Source organism: Rana temporaria, chromosome 1 (assembly GCF_905171775.1).
Source record: "Rana temporaria chromosome 1, aRanTem1.1, whole genome shotgun sequence".
In the NCBI taxonomy this organism is placed as follows: domain Eukaryota; kingdom Metazoa; phylum Chordata; class Amphibia; order Anura; family Ranidae; genus Rana; species Rana temporaria.
Window position 1 is genome coordinate 244,620,828 of NC_053489.1, and position 26,609 is coordinate 244,647,436.

The window sequence follows — 26,609 nt, forward strand, 5'->3', positions numbered from 1 at the left end:
CACAGGTGAACTCTATTTACTAATTAGGCGACTTCTGAAGGCAAATGGCTCCACTAGATTTTAATTAGGGGTATCAGATTAACCACTTACCCCCCGGACCATATTGCTGCACAAAGACCAGAGTACTTTTTGCGATTCGGGACTGCGTCGCTTTAACAGACAATTGCGCGGTCGTGCGACGTGGCTCCCAAACAAAATTGGCGTCCTTTTTTTACCACAAATAGAGCTTTCTTTTGGTGGTATTTGATCACCTCTGCGTTTTTTATTTTTTGCGCTATAAACAAAAATAGAACGACAATTTTGAAAAAAATGAATATTTTTTACTTTTTGCTGTAATAAATATCCCCCAAAAATATATAGAAAAACATTTTTTTTCCTCAGTTTAGGCCGATACGTATTCTTCTACATATTTTTCGTAAAAAAAAATCGCAATAAGCGTTTATTGATTGGTTTGCGCAAAAGTTATAGCGTTTACAAAATAGGGGGTATTTTTATGGCATTTTTATTAATATTTTTTTTACTAGTAATGGCGGCGATCAGCGATTTTTTTTTCGGTATTGCGACATTATGGCGGACACTTCGGACATTTTTGACACATTTTTGGGACCATTGGCATTTTTATAGCGATCAGTGCTATAAAAATGCATTAGATTACTATAAAAATGCCACTGGCAGTGAAGGGGTTAACACTAGGGGGCGGGGAAGGGGTTAAGTATGCCTGGGTGTGTTCTTACTGTGGGGGGGGGGGTGGCCTCACTAGGGGAAACACTGATTTTCTGTTCATACATTGTATGAACAGAAAATCAGCATTTCCCCTGCTGACAGGAACGAGAGCTGTGTGTTTACACACACAGCTCCCGTTCCCCGCTCTGTACCGAGCGATCGCGTGTGCCCGGGCACACGCACGGGAGTCGGGGGCGAGCGGGGGGCGCGCGCGTGCGCCCCTAGTGGCGGCTAATAGGCAGGACGTCCATTTACGTGGTCTCGCCTAGGAGAGCCACCTTGTGGACGTATTTCGGCGGTGCAGCGACGGCAAGTGGTTAAGGGCCCTTTCACACTCACGGATCCCGTGAGGATCTGTTCCTTTTTTATCCGCTTGCTCAGCGGGGATCGCTCCATTGATCCCTGCTGAGCCGGCAGATGACAGGGCGGTCCCTGTACACTCTGCAGGGACCACCCTGTCAGATCTCTGCTCTCCCCTATGGGGGGGATCGGATAAACACGGACCGTCTGTCCGTGTTCACCCGATTCGCTCTGCAGACAGATGCAAAAATAGGATTTCCTCCTTCTGCAGAATCGGACCATAGCAGGGACCGATGAGATCATCCGCTGACACCTGCTATCCCATAGGGATTAATGTATGTCCTTTTTTCATCCCTAAACGGATGGATGAAATACGGACATACTGTCCTCATGTATGAAAGGGGCCTAAAAGGTGCTGAATACAAATGCACGGTACACTTTTCAGATATTTATTTGTAAAAAATATATCTATATTTATATATATTTATCATTTTCCATTCACTTCACAATTATGTGCCACTTTGTATTGGTCCATCACATAAAATACATTTACGTTTTTGGTTGTAACATAACAAAATGTGCACAATTTCAAGGGGTATTGGGTAGCAGGAGTCCTCAAACTACGGCCCTCCAGTTGTTCAGGAACTACAATTCCCATCATGCCTAGTCATGTGTGTGAAGGTCAGAGTTTTACAATGCCTCATGGGATGTGTAGTTCCGCAACAGCTGGAGGGCCGTAGTTTGAAGATCCCTAGGGTAAGGAGTAATACTTTTTCAAGACACTGTATAGTGTGCATGTACACATAGGTTAACATGGAGGGGAATTTAGTGGCAGAGGAAAAAAAAAGCTCAAACTCCTATAAAAGCAACGTGTTTGAGCTCAAGTGTGCATGAGGCCTTAAAGTGATAGTAAACCCTCAATTTTGTTTTAAGCAAGTTCAGTAGCTGAATAAAAGACCTAATTGGTATGCCTCTTATTTCTGTGTCCAAACTTGTCTTTGTTACCTGTTCTATACTTTCCACTCAGCGCTGGTTGCAGTTTCCTATTTGTGGGTGGCTCCTTTCCCACACAAGAACCTATGGAGCCACCCTATGATCCCAGCATTAGGAATACATTTCAGCATGAGGATGCTGCCGCTGCCATAGCGCACAAGCAAACTGAGATCTAAGCATACAGGAGCCCTCCCAGGAAAAGTGATTGACAGTAGCTCCATCCTTTGGCAGCACTGTCCCCTCATCACCAAAGGATTTTTATTTTATTTTTTTCAAGGAAAGCAGATCAGAGGTGGGTCTTCCTATAGTTGCTTGATTGGGATACTGGGGAATGTAGTTTCAAGTACTGTGGCCAAGTGAATTGTACTGATCTTTAGAGTGCACTTTCTGTCTGGAAGTTCTTGTAATGCATGATATGTTTTTTTGATTTATGATGCGTCTCTAGAGACTTGTTTTAGTAAAAGTTATGAGCCCTTAGTACTACTTTAACTATTGTTTTGGTTAATTCCCAATAGGTATATTTGATGAACTTTTATAAGCTGAGATAGGTTTTGGACCTTTGTTCTACTTCCATCAGTATAGTTACAGTGTCTCACATGACAGAAGGTAGAGAGATACGCTGATGCTGGTATGGAAAATTCTGAGCTTGCTTGGTAGGATTCCAAAAGTAGTTTTACCTGCATATCTACATGAAATTGTATAAGCAGATTTTCATTTCATGGCTTAATACTTTCATGCTTAACAGTTTTAGCAGATGTTCATGTTTTGAATGTTTCCAACTGTATTGGCCGCTGTTTTTCTCTGCAAAGACCTCAAACTGATGGCCTCTGACTTCATTGCTTTTGGCAAATAGAAAAGACATAAGCAAATTAAATTATGTTATTCAGGCTCTCGTGGTCATTTGAGCCTAAACATTATGTAGAACACACCTCATATTAACTGCTTGCCAACCGTATAGTGTGTATATATACAGCGGCAAGGCAGCTCTCTCCTGTGCAGGATCAGGTACCTAGTACGTGATCCTGCACCCTTGGGTTTAGGGCACACGTGCGCACTGCCCCTGGCCTGCTTCCGCTGTAATTAGATATAACGACAGCTGATTGGCGGGTACAGCGGACTCGATGCTTCTGTACACAGGCAGAACGGCGGTCTGCCTATGTAAACAAGGCAGATCGCTGTTCTGTCACTACAGAAGACATGGGTCCTGCTCTGCTATGCAGGGGCACTGATCCATGCCTTCTCTGCTATGCAGGGGCACTGATCCATGCCTTATCCTAGTATAATCACCTCCCCCACAGTAGTAAAGCACTGGTCAGGCACACATTTAACCCTTTGATCGCCCCCGATGTTAACCCTTTCCCTGTCAATGTCATTAGTACAGTGTCAGTGATATTTTTTTTTAGCACTGGCCACTGTATTGGTGTCACTGGTCCCCAAAAAGTGTCAAAAGTGTCAGTATCCCGACTGACCGCCGCAATATCGCAGTCCCACTATAAGTTGCTGATCACCGCAATTACTAGTAAAAAATAAATAAATAATAATAACAAATACTCCATTCGTTTGTGGACACTTTAACTTTTGCGCAAATCAATCAATATACGCTTATTGGGATTTTTTTTTTTTTTAATCAAAACAACGTTTATTGAGCATAGAAAAAATATACAAACAAACGGATATCTAGTGCAACAAGCACTACAGTTACGCATAAATCCCATTGACGTACATACGGGCATGGCAAAGAATAACATTACATGTGCATATAAATTACAGCGTAGAAGAGGGCAGAGCAGTGCGGGGCCAGCAGGGCCGCCGGGGAGGAGCACGGCTAGTCATTCACATCACAGGTGGAGGCGTCCCCCAGCCATCTATCCCAAACCTTGTGGTATTTGCCTGGGCAGGGGTGGAAGGGGTGGGACAGTGGGCCAGGGGTCTGGGAACATACCAGGGCCGAGTAGCGTTCTCTGTCTGAGTGATTAAAGTAGTAGAAGTGGGAAAGCTGAGACGCTATGTAGTAGAGAGAGAGGTCAGGGACTGAGATGCCACCCAGGCCGGACGGGCACTTCAGGATTCGCCACGACAGTTTGTGTCGGGAAGGGCCCCAAACAAACGAGTTAAGGATAGACTCCATGGCTTTGAATATTCACAGGGGGAGATAAAGCAGGGCCTGCCAAAAGACAGCTTTGGGAGGAGGATCATCTTGACCAGGTTAATTCGGCCCATAACCCCAAGGGGGAGACAAGACCATATCTGCGTTTTGGTTTTCAGGGTATTGAATAGGGGCTCAATGTCGAGGATAATTTAGTCTAGAAGGGATCTGGAGACGTGGACACCTAGGTATTTAATGGCGTTTGTTCTGACAAGGAGGAGTACGGCTTGGTCAGCAGTGGGGGCGCCTAGATCCAGTGGCATCTCCAGCTTTCCTATTTAGGGGGGCACATGGGGGAACAGGGACAAACGTAGGGGGGCCAACTATAAAATGCAAATATATATATATATATATATATATATATATATACACACAGTATATCCTGGGGCCCTTTACTACGATCCCACAACGAGCCCTTTCGCATGTTCTGCAGTGGGCTTCCTTCCTACTATATTGGGGCCCCCCAGAGTGGTAGAGAGATATATGTCACCAGCAGACCAAGAAAATATAAGGGTCCAAAGCAGTGGGAGAACTATCAGGGTTGCAAAGGTTGTCTTGCCACCGGGCCCTGGTATTCTGCCACTGTGGGGTTCCCCAGCTGTCCTGTTCCTGCTATTGATAGCGCTGGTCTGGCATCTGTCTCCTTGGCAGTGGCGGCAGTCTATTAGGAGTCCTAATTTAGGACCTATGCTAGTGACTATATGGGTGCATGCAGGGGAAGGCTGGCACAATTGGTTATAGAGAGCCGAGCCCCCAGCTGGTCACCTAGCAGCAGTAATGCTGTATAACCTTCTCTGTTGACATGCTGATTGGGATGTCATCCAGGTGATGCTCCCAGTCAGATCTAATAAACACAGTATTTATTAGCATCAAGAGTACAACCACATATATATAATCAACCGTATGTTCAGCAGCCATGTGGGCTCTATGCCTGTGTAGGCTTTGATCAATAAAATCACTGATATTGAACACTAGGACTTGACTAGGAGCATCACCTGGATTGCATCATGATCAGCATGTCAGAGAAGGCTCCACTGCTGCTAAGCAACCTGCAGGAAGCTCAACTGTCTACAACCATTAGAGATGGGCTCAGGTGTGTTTGAAATCCCACATGCTCGATCCTGCCAGGAAGCCGACACTCCACAGTGCTAATCACAGCCAGTGAGACATTTCCTGATCTGTGCAGCTGCGGACCGGGAAATGTCTCACTGCCTGTGATTAGCGCTGTGCAGTGTGGGCTTCTTGGTAGGCTCTGGCATGTGGAATTTTGAACATGCCCAGCCCATCTCTAACAACAAATTCTGCTGGCCCTCCTGTACATCAGCCCCATAAAGTAACCAGCACTGGGTTCCAATGTGCTGCCGCCGCTGCCATGGGGACAGAGACCAGCGCTGTAAATAGCCAGGACAGGACAGCAACTCTGGTTGTCCCAGCACTGGTCCACACAGGGAGGATTCCCCTGTCCACCTATAATGTGTAGATGGGGGAATTGGGTAATTTCTTTTTTTTTTTTCATTCAACCTAATAGTTGAATGAAAAAAAGTGATCAATGTATGAGCTGCCTAAGAGCTAAGACCAGCCATAGACAATTTAAATCTCAGCTGGTTCAGCAGGAACTGGCTGAGATTTGAACCATTAATGAGCAGTAGTGGTTGCTGTATAGCCACGAGTGATAATCACTGTTTGTCGGGAGAATACAATTGCTGGGCAGGAGGGATATTCCCCTGTCACCACTGTCTGTGTTGATAGGGGGAATCATGCAAGTTTCTTTCCTGCAATCTGTGGATGCAGGAAAGAAATTTGCACCGTATATTACCTGCCTAACTGAAAGTGAAAGTAAATTGTGAATGTCTTGAAAGAACAAGAGAGGGGGAGGGAGACAGATGGGAGAGAGAAGGGATGGAGATAATGCAGTTCAGTGGTTACAGTGTACTGCAGTGCACACACTTAAACATGGTCCAGGCTAGAATCTCAGGCATCATTCACAAACAGCCAGGAATGCTGCTGATTTTCATATTTTTCACCCACACATCCCCTCTCTTCAGATACAGCATGCCCGGATAGTGTGCGTGGGACTGGAAGGAGGAGGAGGAGCTGTATTCCTCTCTGCTTGTATGTGTGGAGAGTGAGGGGGTGGCTGGACTCGCTGGGCTGTGAAAGTGTTATAGACTGACACTCGGCTCAGCTTGCAGTCACCACTCTCGGAATTTACAGGTTGGTTCTCCTGTCCTAAGGATGGGAGAAATCAGTCTGTTTTTTCAGTAACTGAGATGAAGGCTTGCCCCCCCACTCCCCACAGTGCTTGTGGAATCCTTCCTGCAACTCGCTCTTTTCCGTGCCAATGAGGATGCAGGGGAAGGAGCAGATTGGGCCACTGTGGTTGTGTGAGCGCTCGCATTCTGCAGTGTCAGTGAGCAGAGGGAGGGGGGAGGAATCCCCAGCAGAAGCTTACTAGGAGAGACTGTGTTACTCCAGCAGCGGCCCGAACAAAAAATATAAAAAATAAAACATTTTTTTAAGGGGGGGGGGCACATGGTGGGGCACAGCATAATGTTGGGGGGGGGCCTCTGCCCCCCCCCAGGGACGCCATTGCCTAGATCTAGGGGGAGAATGTGGGACTTGGCCCAGTTTATCTGCAACCCTGAGAATGCCCCAAAGGCTGTTATAATTTGTAAGGCTGTCTGAAGCGAGGGGCCAGCATCCGCGAGGTAAAGGAGCATGTCGTCCATGTAGAGGCTGACCACCTCGGTCGTCCGACCACAGCGCAGTCCTCTGATTCCTGGATGGCCTCTAAGGGCAATAGCAAGAGGTTCTACAGCCAGAGCGTACAGTAAGGGCGATATGGGGCAGCCCTGGCGCGTGCCACAGGAAAGCGGGAAGGAGGGCGAGATTCTGTCGTTAACGTGGATATGCGCCGTGAGGGCCTGGTATAGGAGTTGAAGCCACTTTACAAGGTTTGGGCCGAAGCCAAATCTGCGGAGGCACTCCCACAGGTAGCTTCACTCCACGGAGTCGAACGCCTTAGCGGCGTCGAGGCTAACCACCACCCTGGAACCCATGTCTGAGTGCCGGGCCTGGAGGTTCATGTGTAACTGCCTGAGATTGAAAGCTGTATTTTTGTCGAGCATGAATCCGGTCTGGTCAGGGTGCACTAAACTAAGGATTACTTTGTTAAGGCACAGAGCCAGAATCTTAGCTATAATCTTCACGTCTAGTTGGAGAAGGGAAATGGGCCGGTAGGATTCAGGGAATAGCGGGTCCTTGCTTGGCTTGGGTATGAGAACAATAAGGGCTTCGCCCATAGATGCCAGTAGTGTGTTTGTGTCAAAGATGTGCGTGTACAGCTTACAGAGTTTAGGGATAAGGGTCTCGCTGAACTGTTTATAGAACTCGAGGGGGAGCCCGTCCGAGCCCGTGGTGATGGGTGCCTCAAGTTGGGATGCCTGGGCCGGGGAGAGTGTGGGAAAAGTGACACCCCGCAGGAAGGCAGATAGCTCGTCATGGGAGTGGCGAGCGGTGGAAGAGTAGAGCCCCGAATAAAAGGACCTGAATTCCTCAGCCACCAGGTCGGGGTCCGTGAGCGTCCGAGAGCCACCACCACCGGGGGCTTGTGGTCTAAGTGGGCCATGTAGGCGAAGAGCTTGCCCGCTCGCTCGCCGTGTTCATAAGTGTGTTGTTTGCTGAAGAAAATGCCCTGTCGTACCTTCTCGAAGTGCAACTGATCCGTAAACCTGGTCTGCAATCGCAACTGAGATGCGTTAGCAGATGTCGGGACGGTCTGGAATGTCTGGCGGATCAACAGCTTGAAGGAGGCCTTGTCTGTTGATATGCGTGGAAAGGATCATGTGGGCATGAATTTTGAAGGCCTCCCATACGGGTCCCACCGAGGCAGAACCATCATTTGTGCGGAAATAGTATTCCCACTCAGACCGGACAGTGTCCAGGTCCGGAAGGACATTAAGCCAGAACGCATTCAGTCTCCATATCCGGACCGCAGGAGAAGCCGGGAGCCTCAGTGTGACCCAGTGTGACCCAGTACAGGGAGTGGTCAGAGAGTATTCTGGAGTATTCTGGTGTCGAAGCCTACATCCAGGAGGTGTGGGAGGAGGGGGGCAACGAGAATAAGATCTATTCGGGACATTGCTGCACGTGAGGGACTGAAACAGGGGAAACCTAGTTGTGTCGGGTGTCTATATGGCCACGTATCGGTAAGGGCAAATTCTTCTAGAAATTTCCAGAATCTGGTGATACCAGACGGGGGGTCTGTGGGGGCAGCTGGGCTCAGTCTGTCCAGGCTCGGGGTGATAACCATGTTGAAGTCACCTGCCCAAATGGCTGGCACTGAGGGATGTTGGGCCATAAAGGCCATCCCCTGCTGTAGCATGGCAAATTGGAACGGGGGAGGGATGTAGAAGGCCAGGAGAAGAATCTCCAACCCCTCAACATTAGCATGCAGAAACAGAAAACATCCCTGGGGGTCCAACTGTAGTGCGTGGAGCTGAAACTGCATCGACCTGGCAATGAGGATCGCGACCCTACGGGAGTTGGAGGTATGTGGGGCCTGGTACACCCATCCCACCCAGGGTTTTCTGAGGCACATCTGTTTCTGGCCCGCAAGGTGAGTCTCAACGAGAATTGAAATGTCCGCTTCCTGGGACTTAAGGTGGGAGAGGACTGCCGACCGCTTGGTGGCTCGCCCAGACCCCGGATGTGAGATATGTCGACCTTCACATCCTCAATCCTGGAGGTGAGGGTAGTTTGGCACACGGCTATGGCCTCCAGCACCCTATCAGTGTCGCCAGAGGGCCGCTCGTCCTCCTCTGGGAGTGGGGCGACGCCATATTCCTCCTCAGGGTCCCGCTCCTCATGGCGGTACTTGTCAAGCTTGGCGAGGACACCGGATCTTTTCGTGGGGAGACATAACGGCTCAGAGGCGTGCAGGCGGTGCAGGGTATTTCTGGGTCTAGTTGCGGAAAGTTTAGCCCCCAGGATCGGGTAAAAAGGATCAGTCTCGAGCGGAGCTCTCACCCAGGACGTCCTACTCCATGCAGCTCCAGACCACGCCCCGGGATTTTTCTTTTTAACAAAAATATGTAGCAGAAGACATATTGGCCCAAATTGATGAAGAAATTCGATTTTTTTTTAAAAATTATAATTATTGGATATGTTTTATAGAAGATAAATAAGTAAATAATACTGTTTTTTTTTGTTTGTTTTTTTCTGTATTTTTTTTATAGCGCAAAAAAAATAAAAACTGGAGAGCTGATCAAATACCACCAAAAGAAAGCTCTGTTTGTGGAGAAAGAAAATACATAAATTTTGTTTAGGTACACAACCACGCAATTTTCAGTTAAAATAACGCAGTGCCGTATCACAAAAATGGCCTGGTCATGAAGAGGGGTAAACCTCCCAGATTTGAAGTGGTTAAATTAACTTACCGTAATTGATGTAATCCTTTTGTCTGTATGTCCTGTTTACATTCACTTTCTTTGCATATATGTTAACTATACTGTATATGTGGTATGTATACTTGTAGCTAACCAAACAACTAAAACAGAGCCCAGCTGCACAGAAACCCAGTAGATGGGGTGCCTAACCGCTGGCCCATGTGGCCCGTGGTGCTCCCTCTGATGTAGCCCGGCACCTTCTGCTCTGGGATGGCCGGGTTCCCAGTACCAGCCAGCAGTAGCCACCAGCATTACCAGCTAGCAGTACCAGCCAGCAGTACACACCAGCATTACACACCAGCAGTACCAGCCAGCAGTACCAGCCCTGGAGGACAGCCAGCACCAGCCAAACCCACCTGGGGGACAGCAGCAGCCAGTGATACCTGCAGGAATCCTGAGAAAGAAAAAAAGCTTGAGGTCAGTTGAGGTGCAGGTAAACTACAGTGCATTAGACAATCTTTTCCATATTTCCTAGTTCGCTTTTCCCTACAAGGGGAGATTCCAAAGAAAAAATCCTGGAGATATTCTTGATGGTACATCAACTATACCTCATTATACCTGATTTACAGGATTAAAAGTATCATATAATGTACTAAATTTAGCCAGGCTAATTATCATTTATTACTACTATTTTGAATGAAAAATGCCCCTTGCATGTTCCTGCTGGTCTTATCTGCATAGATGAAACAAAACCTAAATTTAAAAGCTGGTTTTATTCCAGTATACTGGAAGGAGCTGGTTATGGCATAACAAATGTAAGAATACATAGCTACAATTATCTGTTACCTTTTTGTTATAACTGATCCCTAGCTGTACAGAAGTTTCCCAAACTTTGACTTGTAGATCGAGTTTCTAGTATGCCGTTAAGACACTTGGTGCCGGTTCACACAGGGGCAACCTGCTAGCTCTTTAACCCGATCGTGGGACACCGGCGGTGATCGGGTCTGCGGGTCCCGCGGTCAGGGAGCTTAGGACCAGATCACGAGCGTGCCGGGATCTTAAAGGGGACGTACCTTACGCCCTTGTGCCCAGCCGTGCCATTCTGTCAATGTATATCGTCATGCGGCGGTCCTTAAGTGGTTAAGGAAACATCAGGGGTCTATCAGACCCTGCCCTCCACAGCAGCTAATCAAGTGCAGATCATGACAGCTCTGAACCCTGAAGTGACAAAATGCTTGTCGCTTCCAGGTTCATTATTTACAGAAGAGATCGGGAAACTGATTTTCTCCAACTCCTCCCACTCAGCATCCTGACACCATTTACCATGGTCTGGTGGTCAGTGGCTGTGATTTTGAGCTGCAAATAAAAAAGAGAAAAGAAATGAAATGACTTCTGCATCTGTATATTCCCCATGACAAAGATGATTAATGTCAAATGTCAAGATCGCATGTGTGTAATCCTGTTGCTTCGCGGGAATCATCACATTACTCTATCCGAGTTTCACTGTTCACCACTTGGAAAATTAATCAGCACTTTTCGTTTCAAATATCCGTACTCTAAATGTTGTTTCTTTAGTAATATCCTTCCTTTATCCTAACTACATTTTCTGTCTTTGTTCTGTCTTTATGCATCCATATACACATCTAGGTATTCTGTGTTATCTGACCTTTTTAGTTCTTTCAGCAAAGCAGTTTCATATGCCTAGGTTTCATTTACTTTTTTTTATAATGAGGGTTATTTAGTTCAGGAACTGAGGCCCCATACACACGATAGAATTTATCCGCAGATACGGTTCAGCGGACCGTATCCGCGGATAAATCCTCTCTAAGATTTCAGAGGATTTCAATGCGATGGCGTGTACACACCATCGCATTGAAATCCGCGCTGAAATCCTCTGCCGATGACGTGTCGCGCCGTCGCCGCTATTATGACGCGGCGACGGGCGCGACGCTGTCATATAAGGAATTCCACGCATGCGTCTATTCATTACGGCGCGTGCGGGGAATCCCTTTGGACGGATGGATCCGGTAAGTCTGTACAGACGAGCGGATCCATCCGTTGGAATGGATTCCAGCAGATAGATATTCTGTGCATGTCGACAAATATTTATCTGCTGGAAATCCATTCCAGGGGAGATTTATCTGCGGATAGATATCCGACGGAGTGTACACACCATAGGATCTATCCGCAGAAACCCATTTGATGGGATTTATCTGCGGATAGATTCTATGGTGTGTATGGGGCCTCAGGCTAAATGACATCTGCTAATTTAATTAAATGACACTCGTGTAACTTATCAAAACAGCTTAAAGGACATTTTTTTTTTTAAAAAAGCATTGTAAAAAATATTTGGTAATCTGTCAGGAGAAAAGTATTAATTTATGGATTATGGAACATTCTTTTATAGGAAACAGGAATATGACTGAACAGATAAAAACTGTTGATTTGGTGGTTTTAGCAATTGATTTTCAGAAAGTATAAACAGCAGGACCAATTCATAGAATGTGTGGCCTATTGTAAATATGGAGCCTAATCATCATGATAATGGCAGCCAGTGTAGATTTTTCTGTCAAATTTCAATTTACTTTTTAGTCTTTTGACTAAAATGCCATTTTTGTTTTAGTCATATTTAAAGCGGAGGTTCACCCAAATAACATCTATATCAGACCAACTTCTTTATACTTCTAACATGTACAGTCCGCATTTTTTTTTTCTTTAGGCTGTACATACCTTATAATCTATATTTGCAATCCGGCTTCCGGGTACTTCTCCCCGCGGGAGTAGGCGTTTCTATGCTGAGGAGGAATGTCATCTGGGAGGTCGCCCAGATGATCGACATCCTTTCAGAAAAAGTTCCCCCCGGCGGATAAGGCCCCGCCCCCCATATTGCGTAGGCGCGTCACGAGTCACAGCGTTTCCGAAAGAACACGAACATGCAGAGCTGCATGTATAGAGCCGACTCGCATCTCTGCATGTTCGGCTTCTTTCGCAAACGCCGTGACTCGTAACGTGCCTACGCAATACGGGGGTCGGGGCCTTATCCGCTGGGGGGAACTTTTTCTGAAAGGATGTCAATCATCTGGGCGACCTCCCAGTTGACATTCCTCCTCAGCATAGAAACGCCTACTCCCGCAGGGAGAAGTACCAGGAAGCCGGATTGCAAATATAGATTATAAGGTATGTACAGCCTAAAAAAAAAATGCGGACTGTACATGTTAGAAGTATAAAGAAGTTGGTCTGATATAGATGTTATTTGGGTGAACCTCCGCTTTAAATATGACTAAAACAAAAATGGTGAACCTCCGCTTTAAGTCATCCCAACTGTTTTAATTTTAGCTGTATTTTAGTGGACTAAAATCTCCAGTACATTTTAGTTGACCAAAATCTCCAGTACATTTTAGTCTACTAAAATCTAATGGGTTTAGTTAAATTGAAGTGCATCATTTAATAACCATGTTATTTTTTATGGTATTAAGGTTTGAATATGCACTACAACACACAGATTTAGCCATTGTGATATATAACGTCTGGCTCACAGACAGTTGGGAGAGCAGGGCCGAGCCTCGCTGTCTCTAGACACATGCAGCATGGCTCAGAATTGAACCTGCAGGTGGCACACCGAGAAGAGGAGGAGCCAGGACCACCAGCAGGGACCCCAAGAAGAGGAGGATCGGGGCTGCTCTGTGAAAAACCATTGCACATAGGTAAGTATAAACCTGTTTGTTATAAAGAAAAAAAATAACCTTTACAATCACTTTAAAGCAGTAGTAAACCACCACAAAAATAAAAAAAATGGGGCCCCATGCAGGTTTAAGTTATAATCTGCTAGTATGCATACTAACACACTATGGCAGACTTACCTGCACATCAAGGGTTTTCAGGGCTTCCCTGTGTCTCCATTTCCTTCTGGGTTTGCTGGCTCTGCCTGATTGAATGGCCAGGACCGTTTTGACGTCATGGAGCTCTGAAGATACAGCACAGGTATACCGTCCCTTCAGAGAGCATTCGCGGGTGAAGTCACCAGCTGCATCCTGTGCGAATATATCCTAAATAGTGCAAATTTAGGAGATATTCACTGTACCTATAGGTATGCCTTATTAAAGACTTACCTGTAGTTACAAGTTAAATGGTGGACATTACTTCCACCTAAAAGGATAAGTTCATCTTTTTTTTCTATGTACCAATATAGCATTATTGTACTTATTTTGCAAAAATAAAACAGCTTTTTATTAATTCTACAAAGGCTTACTTCACTCTCTTTATAGCTGTTCAACACACTGCTCGATTACTTCTGCCTTACTTCCTGGACAGACTTTAGGTCAAGACACAGGAAGGGGTTGACCAGCTGATCTCATTAGCACACATCCTGCATCATCTACCCTCAGCTGGTGAACTCCTTCCTGTGTCATGACCTATAGTCTGACCAGGAAGTAAGGCAGAAGTAATTGAGCAGTGTGTTTAACAGCTATGAAGGGAGTGAGGTAAGCCTGTGTAGAATTAGGGCCCTTTCACACTGGGGCATTTTTCAAGCGCTTTAGCGTTAAAAAAAGCGCCTGTAAAACGCCTGAAAGAAGCTGCATCTGCAATCCCAATGTGAAAGCTCGAGTGCTTTCACACTAAAGCGCCTGAAAAACACCCCAGTGTGAAAGTGGTCTTAGCGTTAAAAAAAGCGCCTGAAAGAAGCTGCATCTGCAATCCCAATGTGAAAGCCTGAGTGCTTTCACACTGAGGCGCTGAGCTGGCAGGGTGTCAAAAAAAGTCCTGCATGCAGCTTCTTTGCAGCGCTTTAGGAGCGGTTAAAACACCGCTCCTAAAGCCCCCTTCCCATTGAGGAAGCTTTTTTTAACGCCAAAGCGCCTGAAAAGCGCCTCAGTGTGAAAGGGGTCTTAGCAGCGCTTTACCAGCGTTTTTCGGGCGCTGGCAGTGTGAAAGGCCTCTGAAAGCACTTGTGCTTTCACATTGGGATTGCAGATGAGGCTTCTTTCAGGCGCTTTACAGGCTTTTTTTAAACGCCAAAGCGCCTAAAAAACGCCCGAAAAACGCCCCAGTGTGAAAGGGGTCTAAATGGAAAGCTGTTTTATTTTTGCAAAATAAGTACATTAATGCTATATTGGTACATAGGGGAGCTGGAATTTAGGGGGGGGGGGGATTTTAAAGCGGAGGTTCACCCTAAAAAACAACTTTCTACCATGCCATCCAGCATATTAGTGTCAGCTACAGTATGCCTTTATTTAATTTTTTGCGCTGTACTCACAGTTTAATCCATTAGTTTTGTTTCAGACTCCCGCGGGGAGTAGGCGTTCCTATGAAAAAGGGGAACATGATTGACGGCCGGCTATGGCGCGTCACGCTTCCCAAAAATAGCCGGAGTAGGACTCGGCTCTTCACAGCGCTATACGGTGCCTGCACACAGACTAGGAGCTGACTGTGCAGGCGCCGTGAAGAGCCAAGTCCTATTTCGGCTATTTTCGGGAAGCGTGACGCGCCATAGCCGGCCGTCAATCATGTTCCCCTCTTCATAGGAACGCCTACTTGCTTATCCAAGTTAAAATTTGATCAAAGGTTCACCTTAAACAGGTTTGCCCTTAAAGCGGAGGTTCACCCATGAAGAACACATTTTCCCCTTAGATTCCTGCTCGTTTTGTCTAGGGGAATCGGCTAGTTGTTTTAAAATATGATCCGTACTTACCGTTTACGAGATGCATCTTCTCCGTCGCTTCCGGGTATGGGCTGCGGGACTGGGCGTTCCTTCTTGATTGACAGTCTTCCGAGAGGCTTCCGACGGTCGCATCCATCGCGTCACGATTTTCCGAAAGAAGCCGAACATCGGTGCGCAGGCGCAGTATAGAGCCGCACCGACGTTCGGCTTCTTTCGGCTACTAGTGACGCGATGGATGCGACCGTCGGAAGCCTCTCGGAAGACTGTCAATCAAGAAGGAACGCCCGCTCCCGAAGACCCATACCCGGAAGCGACGGAGAGGATGCATCTCGAAAACGGGTAAGTACTGCTCATATTTTAAAACAAATAGCCGATTCCCCTAGACAAAACGAGCATCCAGCTATGGGGAAAAGAGGAAAAAAAACACAAATGGGTGAACTCCCGCTTTAAGACAGCCCAACGTCCTGGGATCCCAAACTTTAAATAAATACACTAAAGCAAAGTTGTAATTAGATGAAAGACCATTGGGAAAAAAAGATACAAGTTCATGAAGAGGTAATACCTTGGCACAAGGAAGCCATTGAAACGTTTTGGCATAGAGAATAGTAATTTTAAAATGTGACATGAACGTGCACTCATATTTTCATTATTAAAGCACAGAAAATAATATTTATCCGAAAAACTAGCTCTCAGAATAATGGGCCAGATTCACGTAGCCCGGGCGCAGCGTAACGTAACCAATTTAGGTTACACCGCCGCAAATTTTCTGTCTAAGTGCCCGATCCACAAAGCACTTACCTGGAAATTTGCGGCGGTGTATCCTAAATCCGTCCGGCGCAAGGCGGGCCAATTCAAATGGGGCGGGTACCATTTAAATTAGGCGCGCTCCCGCGCCGGACGTACTGCGCATGCTCCCGACGCAAATTTCCCGACGTGCTTTGCGCGAAATTACGACGCGCCGGCGTTTTGTGAATCGCGACGTGAAAAAAAGACTTGCGCCGGGAATTTTTTTTTTTTTTTTTAAATTAAAAAGAGACGCCGGAAAGACGGGTATACTTTTACATGGTGGAGTCATTTTGCACTTTGTAAAAGGTGCCCTATCTTTGCGACGGCAAACTAACACTTGCGGCGACGTAACGACGGGAAAAAGTTTTGTGGATCGCCATAACTGCTAATTTGCATACCCAACGCTGGTTTACGACGCGAACTCCCCCCAGCGGCGGCCGCGGTACTGCATCCTAAGATCCGACAGTGTAAAACTATTACACCTGTCGGATCTTAGGGATATCTATGCGTAACTGATTCTCTGAATCAGTCGCATAGATAGAAACAGGGATACGACGGCGTATCAGCAGATACGCCGTCGTATCCCTTTTGTGAATCTGGCCCTAAGTTCTTTTGTTCAGCTTTTAAAGTGGTTGTAAACCCACTCTTACAACTTGCACCTACAGGTAAGCCTAGATTAAGGCTTACCTGTAGGTGCAAGAAATATCTCCTTAACCTACACGGTTAAGGAGATATTTGAAGAAAACACTGCACCGATGTCTACGGCGCATTCGCGTCGTAGACAATCGCACAGGCGCACTGAGCGTCCCGGCATTATGATCATGCCAGTCCCGCGCGCATGCACGGGAGTGACGTCATCGTCGCTCCGGCCAATCACAGCGCCGGAACGGCGATACCCATAAGAAGCGCGGAGGGAACATGGCGGAGGAGGGGAACGAGAGCACTTCGGGGGCCTCAATCTCAGGTAAGTCATTCATAATGAGCTAGTATGCTATGCATACTAGCTCATTATGCCTTTCTCTTGCAGGTTTTTTTTTTAGAGGAAAAATAAAAAATCGGCTTTACTTCCTCTTTAACCACTGAATAAACCACAAATGAATACAGCATGCATATCACTTTTTTTGTGCAACATAAATATGGCTGTATTTACAAAGACGTAAATGTGACATTAACCAAATATTCAGTGCAGAAAAAAATTCACCAGCGACGAATATTTGGTGGATATCGCAATCATTGCTTTATAAATATATACTATATACTGTACTTCTACAATTATTAAGTGATATAAAAATGAAAGTGGATAGTAATGATACAAGCCTGCATGATTTCATTTTTGGCATGTCACAATATACACTACAGTAATATTGTCATTTTTCAACATGTGAGAGGTAATAAATACCCGTAACTCTACAATTACACATTACTGAGCATACATGTAGGTAACAAAGTGGTCTTTACTTAGTGGTGTTTTTGCAATCTAAAACATTACCAAGAGAATTTGCAAAGCTATAGCATATTCCTAAAATGATAAAATGTTATTATATATTTTTGGTTGCTGCAGATTATTCTCCCAGGTAAAAGAAAATTATGTTTGACTGCCTGTTCCAGCATTTGCCTTGGAGATGTAGGGCCAGATTCACAAAGGTTAGCGGATCTTTAGATCCGTGTAACCTATGTGTTTTAAGATCCGCCCTCGCAAGTTTGTGAGGAAAGTGTCAAATTCACAAAACACTTACCTCCAAACTTGCGACGGCGGATCCTAACTCCCCCGGCGGAATTCAAATTCCGCGGCTAGGGGAGTGTCATATTTAAATCAGGCGCGCTCCCGCGCCGATTTAAATACGCATGCGTCGTCCGGGGAATTTCCCGGCGTGCATTGCTCCCACTGACGTCAATAGGACGTCAGTGGTTGCGACGTGAGCGGGACTTGCGACGCGCGTGTTCGTGAATCGGCGTACGCAAACGACGTAGGAAATTTCAAAATCGACGCGGGAACGACGGCCATACTTAACAATACTTACCCCTGCTTTTAGAAGGGGTAAGTATACGACGGGTACCGCGCTACGGAAACGACGTAAGAACACAGCGTCGGGTCCGCGTACGTTAGTGAATTTTGCGTATCTCGCTGATTTACATATTATTCAGTGTAAATCAGCGGGAACGCCCCCGGCGCCATTTTTAAATCAAAAAAAAGATCCGACAGTGTAACACAGTGTGACACTGTCGGATCTCAGCCCTATCTATGCGTATCTGATTCTATGAATCTGGGGCCAGATCCTCAAAAGAGATACGGCGGAGTAACTGCTGTTACTCCGTCGTATCCCTGGTCCTAACTATGGAACTGATCCACAGACTCAGTTTCCCATAGTTAGGACGAAGATCCGACATGTGTAATTGAATTACACTGTCGGATCTTAAGGATGCAATTCTAGGCCGGCCGCTAGGTGGCGAGGCCATTCCGGCCGGCGTAGAATATGCAAATGACCAGTTACGGCGATCCACGAACGTTCCGACGGGCCCGTCGCTCTAAATCTACGTCGTTTACGTCGAGTTCCGCCGCGTAAAACTAGGGCTAAGCCCTAGTTGTCTTAAGCCATGTTAAGTATGGCCGTCGTTCCCGCGTCAAATTTTAAATTCTACGTCGTTTGCGTAAGACGTCCGTGAATGGCGCTGGACGCCATTTACGTTAACGTCTAAGCAAATGACGTCGGAGCGACGTCAGTTAGCGCAATGCACGTCGGGTAATTTACCCGACGGAGCATGCGCAGTACGTCCGGCGCGGGAGCGCGCCTCATTTAAATGGGACTCGCCCATTTGAATAGGAACGCCTTGCGCCGGACGGATTTAAGTTACAGCGCCGCAAAATTCCAGGTAAGTGCTTTGTGGATCGGCACCTAACTTGGGAATTTTGCGGCGGAGTAACTTAAATCCGAAAAGTTACGTTGCGCCGCGGCTTTGTGGATAACCCCCCAGGTGCATAGATAGGACTAGTAAAAATCAGAGATACGATGGTGTATCTGAGATACACCGTCGTATCTCTTTTGTGAATCTGGCCCGTATTTTTCTAGAGGGACCATCAACACTATAATAAAAGCTGGCAGTTTGAGCTTTGTAATATCTTGTTCCAGGAAGAGACGCTAGAGCTGTGTTTAGAACTCCAAGAACTACAAGTAGGTTTGGAAAATGGATCAACTTTCCACTTAGGTTACAATAAGACTGGTTTATCATCATGACCTCAAAACCAAATCAGAAACGAATAACTATTCATTGTCTTCCAGATATAAATGCATAAAACTCAATTCAACGTTTAGAAATCTTTCCATTCAGATACAACTGGGCACAAAAATAGGAAAGGTTCCACTTTAACACACCTTCTTTAATTACTTTCTTCACTGGTATGAGCAGACTGGTTGCACTTTAAGCCAGCTAATATGCCTGATGGATTTAACTCACTAATATGTTTAATCCTCTTATGCAAACAGTGGGGGATATCTCATAAGTTTTGAAAGGTTGGTGATCAAGCTCTCTCAGGTCAAGCACTGCCTCAGATGCTATTTCTGACATTAGACAAAGTTGATAAACTACAGAATTAGTTCAATATCAAATATGCATAATGCTAGCCCGATTGTCAGTAAAGGTGTATGGCAACCGCTTATTGTTGGATAATGTAAAGTTATAGCTGGATTCAGGTAGATCAGCCTAACGTTAGGCAGGCGTAGCGTATCTCATATACGCTACGCCGCAAGTTAGAGAGGCAAGTGCTGTATTCACAAAGCACTTGCGTCCTAAGTTAAGCCTAATTCAAATTGTGAAGAGGTAGGCGTGTTTTATGCTAATGAATCGTGACCCGAAGTGATTGACGTTTTTAATGAACGGCGCATGCGCCGTCCGTGGACATATCCCAGTGCGCATGCTCCAAATTACGCCGCAAAGACTTATTGGTTTCGACGTGAACGTAAATTACGCCCAGCCCCATTCACGGACAACTTACGCAAACTTACGACTTACGCAAACGCCGTAAAAATTTAAAAATTTGACGCGGGACCGACGTCCATACTTAACATTGGCTGCGCCATCTTTTTGGTGGAATAACTTTAGGCCTGAAAACGCCTTAAGTAAACGGCGTATCTTTACTGCGAGGGGCAAGCGTACGTTCGTGAATAGGCGTATCTCGCTGATTTATGCATTCTAGGCGTAAATCAGCGTACACGCCCCTAGCGGCCGGCCTAAATAGACAGCTAAGATACGACGGCGCCCGCAGTCGTATCTTAGCTAGATTTAAGTGTATCTCAATTTGAGAATACACTTAAATTTACGACGGCGCAGATTCAGAGTTACGACGGCGTATCTACTGATACGCCGGCGTAACACTCTCTGAATCTGGCTAAGAGTCTCTGTTGCCTGTTAGAAAAAGCAGAGTAGATCAGCCCTTCTGTTACTATGTACTTACCCATTGCTAGCAGTAGTAGTTAACATTCAACTAGACTTGTTCAATAAAGTTGAAAGATGTTTAGCTGCTTATTCGAGTAGTTTGTTAATAATAATGAGTGTCGGGAGCATACCCTGGCATTTTTAGCCCCACTGGTCACTGTGAAAACAGCAGTGTCACATCCCACCATGCTACCACCAATATGTGTCTTTGCGCATGCTTAGTAGGGACCCTGCCATGATGCAAAAGGCTACACTGCCGGGGCTATCTTACCCGCAATGGCGGTGGCAGCACCCGACCAGCCGATGTAAACATTGGCCGGGGTGCCGACAACGCTGGACTGTCCTAATGTTAAAAGTTAGCAGCTACAGTATGTATAGCTGCTGGATTTTAATAACAAAAGGGGCGGGCGGAACTCTGCTTTAAGGCGTAGGAAGACTGCTAAGCGCTATGGACACTTTGTTTGTTTTGTCTCCCTAACGTACAGTACAGGTCTTTGCATTCCTTATTACATTGGACCACATATACCACCACATCTGCTCACCTCCACCATCACAGGAGTGAGCTCTCAAATGCTAAGCTCAGAACTACAGCACCAGTGGAGAGAAACAGCAAGTGAGGGGATTTGAATCAAAGAAAGAGCTTACTCATGTGATGTGGAGGTGAGCAGTGACAACTAGGCCTCACTTAGCAGCCTCCTGGGAGTACTTAGCAACGTACTGGGAGTATTCCAACCAGGCTTCATAAGGTATGTAAATGGCCTACCCAAGGGTATTATTCATTTTTAGTCCGAGCTGCACAATTTTTTTTAAATTACAAGTATGCCTTACCTGCACAGGCAGTTTTTTTTGTAAAGCTGAACTATCGTTTTAGGCTGAACACTGGTAGACAGGAAATTTGTTTCCACTTTAGTGAGAAAACACTCATTGAAAACTGGTAACGGATTATGCTGCTTTTTTAAAGGAGGATTGTGTATTATTGTGCCAAATTGCGCCCCCCTCTCCCCTTCATTATGTGTGAGCTTATGAGGAGAAGGGGGAGAGAGAGCACAGCCCACACCTCCTCCCAGCTCTCTACTTACCACTTCCAGCACTGGGCTGACAGAAGTAGTGATACCACTGTCGCTACTCCTGTCAACCTAATAGTAGAAGGAACTTGCGGGGGTTCCCATCTGTATAATATACGCTGCTCCCAGGGCAACTGTTCCTTCTGTCCACCCCTTGTCCTGGCTCTGGTTGTGGGTATACCTGGTGCCCAGAACTCCAGCAGCCTCCTACCTATCTGATATCAGATGTTGGCTTCTTATGAAAAATTCTAGAAAGCAGATCATTTATACTCTGTGTCCCTTTAGTGATGAAGACTGACAATGCAAATACATAGCCCAGTAGGCAAATGGTTTCTTTTAGTCATTTAGGCTATGTGTACACTGCATTAGATGCAGAGCATGCAAAGCAGATGAACTGCTCTCATCAGGAGGACTAAGAACACAATAATTACCTTTGGCTCAAACACTGTTGTAGTGTTCAGGCCACCACACTACAACGCCTGCTCATGGAACACAGACACATTTAATGGGCACACATTTAGAGCCACCACACAGGGTATGCTTGCAGTGATCAGGACCACAGTGTGAACAAGCTCCTGAATGTATTTCCATGAGTAATGCTAAACATTTTAGAGACTTTGAACATTTAGCTGCAGGTGAATGGGCTTGCTTACATATTTACATGTTGGCTGGATAAATATGTGAATCAACCCAGAATTTTTATCTCATACAAAGCTTGAGGCATTGTAATACAGGAGTTTCTTAGACAAGTAACCTATTTTTCCTGCTGTTGCAACAGAGGCTTGGCAACCTTCCCCTCTTTCGTAGTTGCGTTAAAAAAAAGATATCTCCACCAAGTTCTTCCATATAATTGTTTTTTATTCTCCTTAACACGAAACAATATTTTTCCTAACTCCTAATTGGATAGGTCAACAATCTACTATGTATTTTTACTGTGTAATCCTTTTATATTTTGTTATTTTAGTTAACCATCCAATCCTCTTAAAACAATCTACTGTATTTAAAGGGGTTGTAAAGGTTTGTTTTTTATTTTCTAAATAGGTTCCTTTAAGCTAGTGCATTGTTGGTTCACTTACCTTTTCCTTCCATTTCCCTTCTAAATGTTTTTTTTCTTTGTCTGAATTTCTCACTTCCTGTTCCTCCTCAGTAAGCTCGTCAGTAAGCTGTTCTAGCTGATGGTGGTGGGTTTACTGAGGAAAAACAGGAAGTGAGAAATTCAGACAAAGAAAAAAAAATTTTAGAAGGGAAATCGAAAGAAAAGGTAAGTGAACCAACAATGCACTAGCTTAAAGGAACCTATTTAGAAAATACAAAACAAACCTTTACAACCCCTTTAACTAATAAAAACTGTTACTGTGGAAGCCTATTTCATATTTTCATAAGGCCTTTCTGTGAAGAACCAGGTTCATAGTTGGAGAATTGCCATCCACAACTCTGCCCCGAGCTACATCACAAATCTTGTCTCCAAACATCACCCAAACCTTCCTCTCCACTCTTCTCAAGACCTCCTACTCTCAAGCTGTCTCGTCCTCCTAAGCTTGTCTCCAGGATTTCTCCAGAGCCTCTCCCATCCTCTGGAGCTCGCTACCTCAACCTGTCCGGCTATCCCCTACACTTGCTACCTTCAGGCAATCTCTGAAAACTCTCTCTTTAGGGAAGCCTATCACGTCTCCAACTAATCTTTTGCCACTTCCATCTGCTCATTACCCACAGTTACAACCTTTTGTGCCACCTGCCCCACACTATTAGATTGTAAGCTCTTCTGAGCAGGGACCTCTTAACCACTAGAGGGCCGCGCTATAGACGAAAGACGTCCACAGCGCGGCTCTCAAGTGCCGAGTGGACGTCTTTAGACGTCCTGTTGTTGTGATTCCCCGTGTACGCCGCTGGGGGCGCGCAGCGGGGGAAACAACGTGCCCGGCGCATCGCTCGGGAGCCGATGCGAGTGCCTGGCGGCCGCGATGTCCGCCTAACACCCGCGATCGTCGGTGACACAGCAGGACGTGGAGCTCTGTGTGTAAACACAGAGCTCCACGTGCTGTCAGGGAGAGAGGAGACCGATCTGTGTCCCTTTACATAGGGACACAGCATCGGTCACCTCCCCCAGTCAGTCCCCTCCCCCCACACAGTAAGAACACAATGAGGGAATACATTTAACCCCTTCCTCACCCCCTAGTGTTAACCCCTTCACTGCCAGTCACATTTATACAGTAATTTGTGCATTTTTATAGCACTGATCGCTGTATAAATGTGAATGGTCCCAAAATTGTGTCAAAAGTGTCCGACATGTCTGTCGCAATATCGCAGGCCTGACAAAAAAAAATCGCAAATCGCAGCCATTACTAGTAAAAAAAAAAAAAAAAAAAAAAAATCATAAATCTATCCCCTATTTTGTAGGCGCTATAACTTTTGCGCAAACCAATCAATATACGCTTATTGCGATTTTTTTTAACAAAAATATGTAGAAGAATACGTATCGGCCTAAACCGAGGGAATTTTTTTTTTTTTTTTAAATTGGGATATTATTATAACAAAAAGTAAAAAATATTGTGTTTTTTTTCAAAATTTTCAGTTTTTTTATGTTTATAGCGCAAAAAATAAAAATCGCAGAGGTGATCAAATACCACCAAAAGAAAGCTCTATTTGTGGGAAAAAAATGATAAAAATATAATTTGGGTACAATGTTGTATGACCGCGCAATTGTCATTCAAAAAGCGTCAGCGCTGAAAGCTGAAAATTGGTCTGGGCACGAAGGGGGTTTAAGTGCCCAGTAATGAAGTGGTTAATCCTCTTGTATTTTATTGTATTATAACTGTATTGTCTCCCTTCTAATACTGTAAAGCGCTGCGTAAACTGTTGACGCTATATAAATCCTGTATAATAATAATAAGTCTCATTGGAATTGGTGTTAGAAAGGGTTCTCCGAGACCTGCAATTTATTTTAAAGGTTCTTTTGGGAGAAAGGCTAATCTACAGCATGGTCCCATGCAAAGTACATCAAAAAATTGTTGTTGTTTATCAATTTTAATGATTAAAAAAAAAACTGTAATTGCTGATTATAATAACCCCACAGGTGAAACCATCTCTCTGTACAGTGAAAGAGAACGAAAGGAATAATTGGTTTGCTTGCTATAAGCAGTAGGAAAAGTTTGCCCTTCAGACACTTTTAAACATAGGTTCTAATATGTTCAGGCAGAAAAAAAACTTGATAATTGTCTTCTGGAATTTGTTAGCTTCTAATCAAGAGGAAAGTGACAATAAACTCTCTGTTAACCGATTGTATTCTGTTATTCCAGATGAAACATCCTGAAAACTACCACATACAAAGCCAAAGTATCGTCACAGAGTTTATCATTCTTGGCTTCACACACTCTTCTCGAGTTCAACTTGTTATTGCGGTCATATTTCTCCTGCTATACCTTGTCACTCTGTTAGGAAATGTCCTCATCCTGCTTCTCATATTTACTGACTCCAATCTTCACAGCCCCATGTACTTACTGAGGAACCTCTCTTTCATTGAAGTGTGCTATGTCTCTGTCATCATCCCTACAGTACTGAATGCCTACTTCTCGGGATGTGATCGGATCTCATTTGTTGGCTGTGCCACTCAAATGTATTTCTTCCTTTTTCTTGGCACTGCTGAGTGTTACCTTCTTGCTGTCATGGCATATGACCGTTATGCTGCCATCCCCTGCACTACTCTGCCACCATGAGCATGAGTGCATGTACCAAAATGGTGGCAGGAACATGGATCAGTGGCATTCTACTTTCTTTGGCTAACACCAGTTACATCTTCAGTCTACCGTACTGTGGACCAAATGCGATTGACCACTTTTTCTGCGATACACCTCCAGTCATCTCACTTGCATGCACTGACACCTCAATGGTAGAAACTGACCTTTTTGCCTACACTGTTATGGTTGTAATTGTCTCCTTTATTATAGTGTTAATTTCATATACCCGTATTGTCCAGGAAATTTTACATATTCGATCTTCAGCTGGACGAAAGAAGGCTTTTTCCACATGTGCCTCCCACATTACTTCAGTATGCCTATTTTTTGGAACTGGAGCTTTTATGTATCTAAGGCCTCGTACACACGACCGAGTTTCTCGACAAAAACCAGCAAGAAACTTGCTGGGAGATATTTTTTTGCCGAGGAAACCGACCGTGTGTACATTTTCGTCTAAGAAACTGTCGAGAAACTCGACGAGCCAAAAAGAGAGCAAGTTCTCTATTTCCTCGACGGGAAGGGAGAAACTTGCCTTGTCGAGTTCCTCGACAGCCTAACAAGGAACTCGATGAGGAAAACGATGTGTTTCGCCCGCCGAGTTCCTTGGTCGTGTGTACAAGGCTTCAGGCCCAAGTCAAGTCACTTCTCCAGAAAGTGATAAGATGATTGCCCTCTTATATAGTGTTATAACTCCTTTACATAACCCCGTGATTTATAGTCTTAGAAATCAAGAGGTCAAAAGTTCCCTCCAGAAATTGATGAATAGGAAAATTTTAAGCAAGATCTGAAGCTTTAAAGTGTATGTAAAGCCACACTTGGCAAACCACATCTGTGAAAAGTTAATTAAATATGTGTCTATTTTATGTGTAAGTGTTTTCCCAAAAATAATTCTGGTACCTTTTTCATTTTTTTAATTCAGCGGTCACATGAGCACAAAGCCTCCTCTGAGTTGAATGCCGTGCTGTGGTGTGCATGTTAGTGTTGGAGGAGGGGCGGGCTGCTAGTTATGTCTAACACAGCGGGGAGACTTTCCCCTCATGTGTACATCTTCTGCTGTCCATGCCCCCGCATAAGACAGATTGGCTGATAGGTCACAGCTTTCTTCCAGTAGCATCTCTGGCCAGGGGGAGGGTCTGCTGATGTGACTACAGAGACACAGGCTCAACATGCCTACGCATGGAGTGCTTGTATCTCTAGTTAGAAGCAAACTGACCACACTAGCACGGATGTCATTTTTTTTCATGTGGAATACTAATGCGCTACTAGAAGTGTTAACGATTAAAGTATTATAAAAGTAAATATCAAGTAGTATATATGGCTACTGAACTTCTAGAGTGTCACCAGCACCAGTGAATATGTATATAATAAAGTGAAGCAGCCCTAAATACA

General features: G+C 45.2%; 1 pseudogene; it reads left to right on the forward strand.

Annotated features, from left to right (window-relative positions):
- Positions 1–2,142: 2,142 nt before the first annotated feature.
- On the forward strand, positions 2,143–26,609 carry LOC120939952 (annotated as a pseudogene).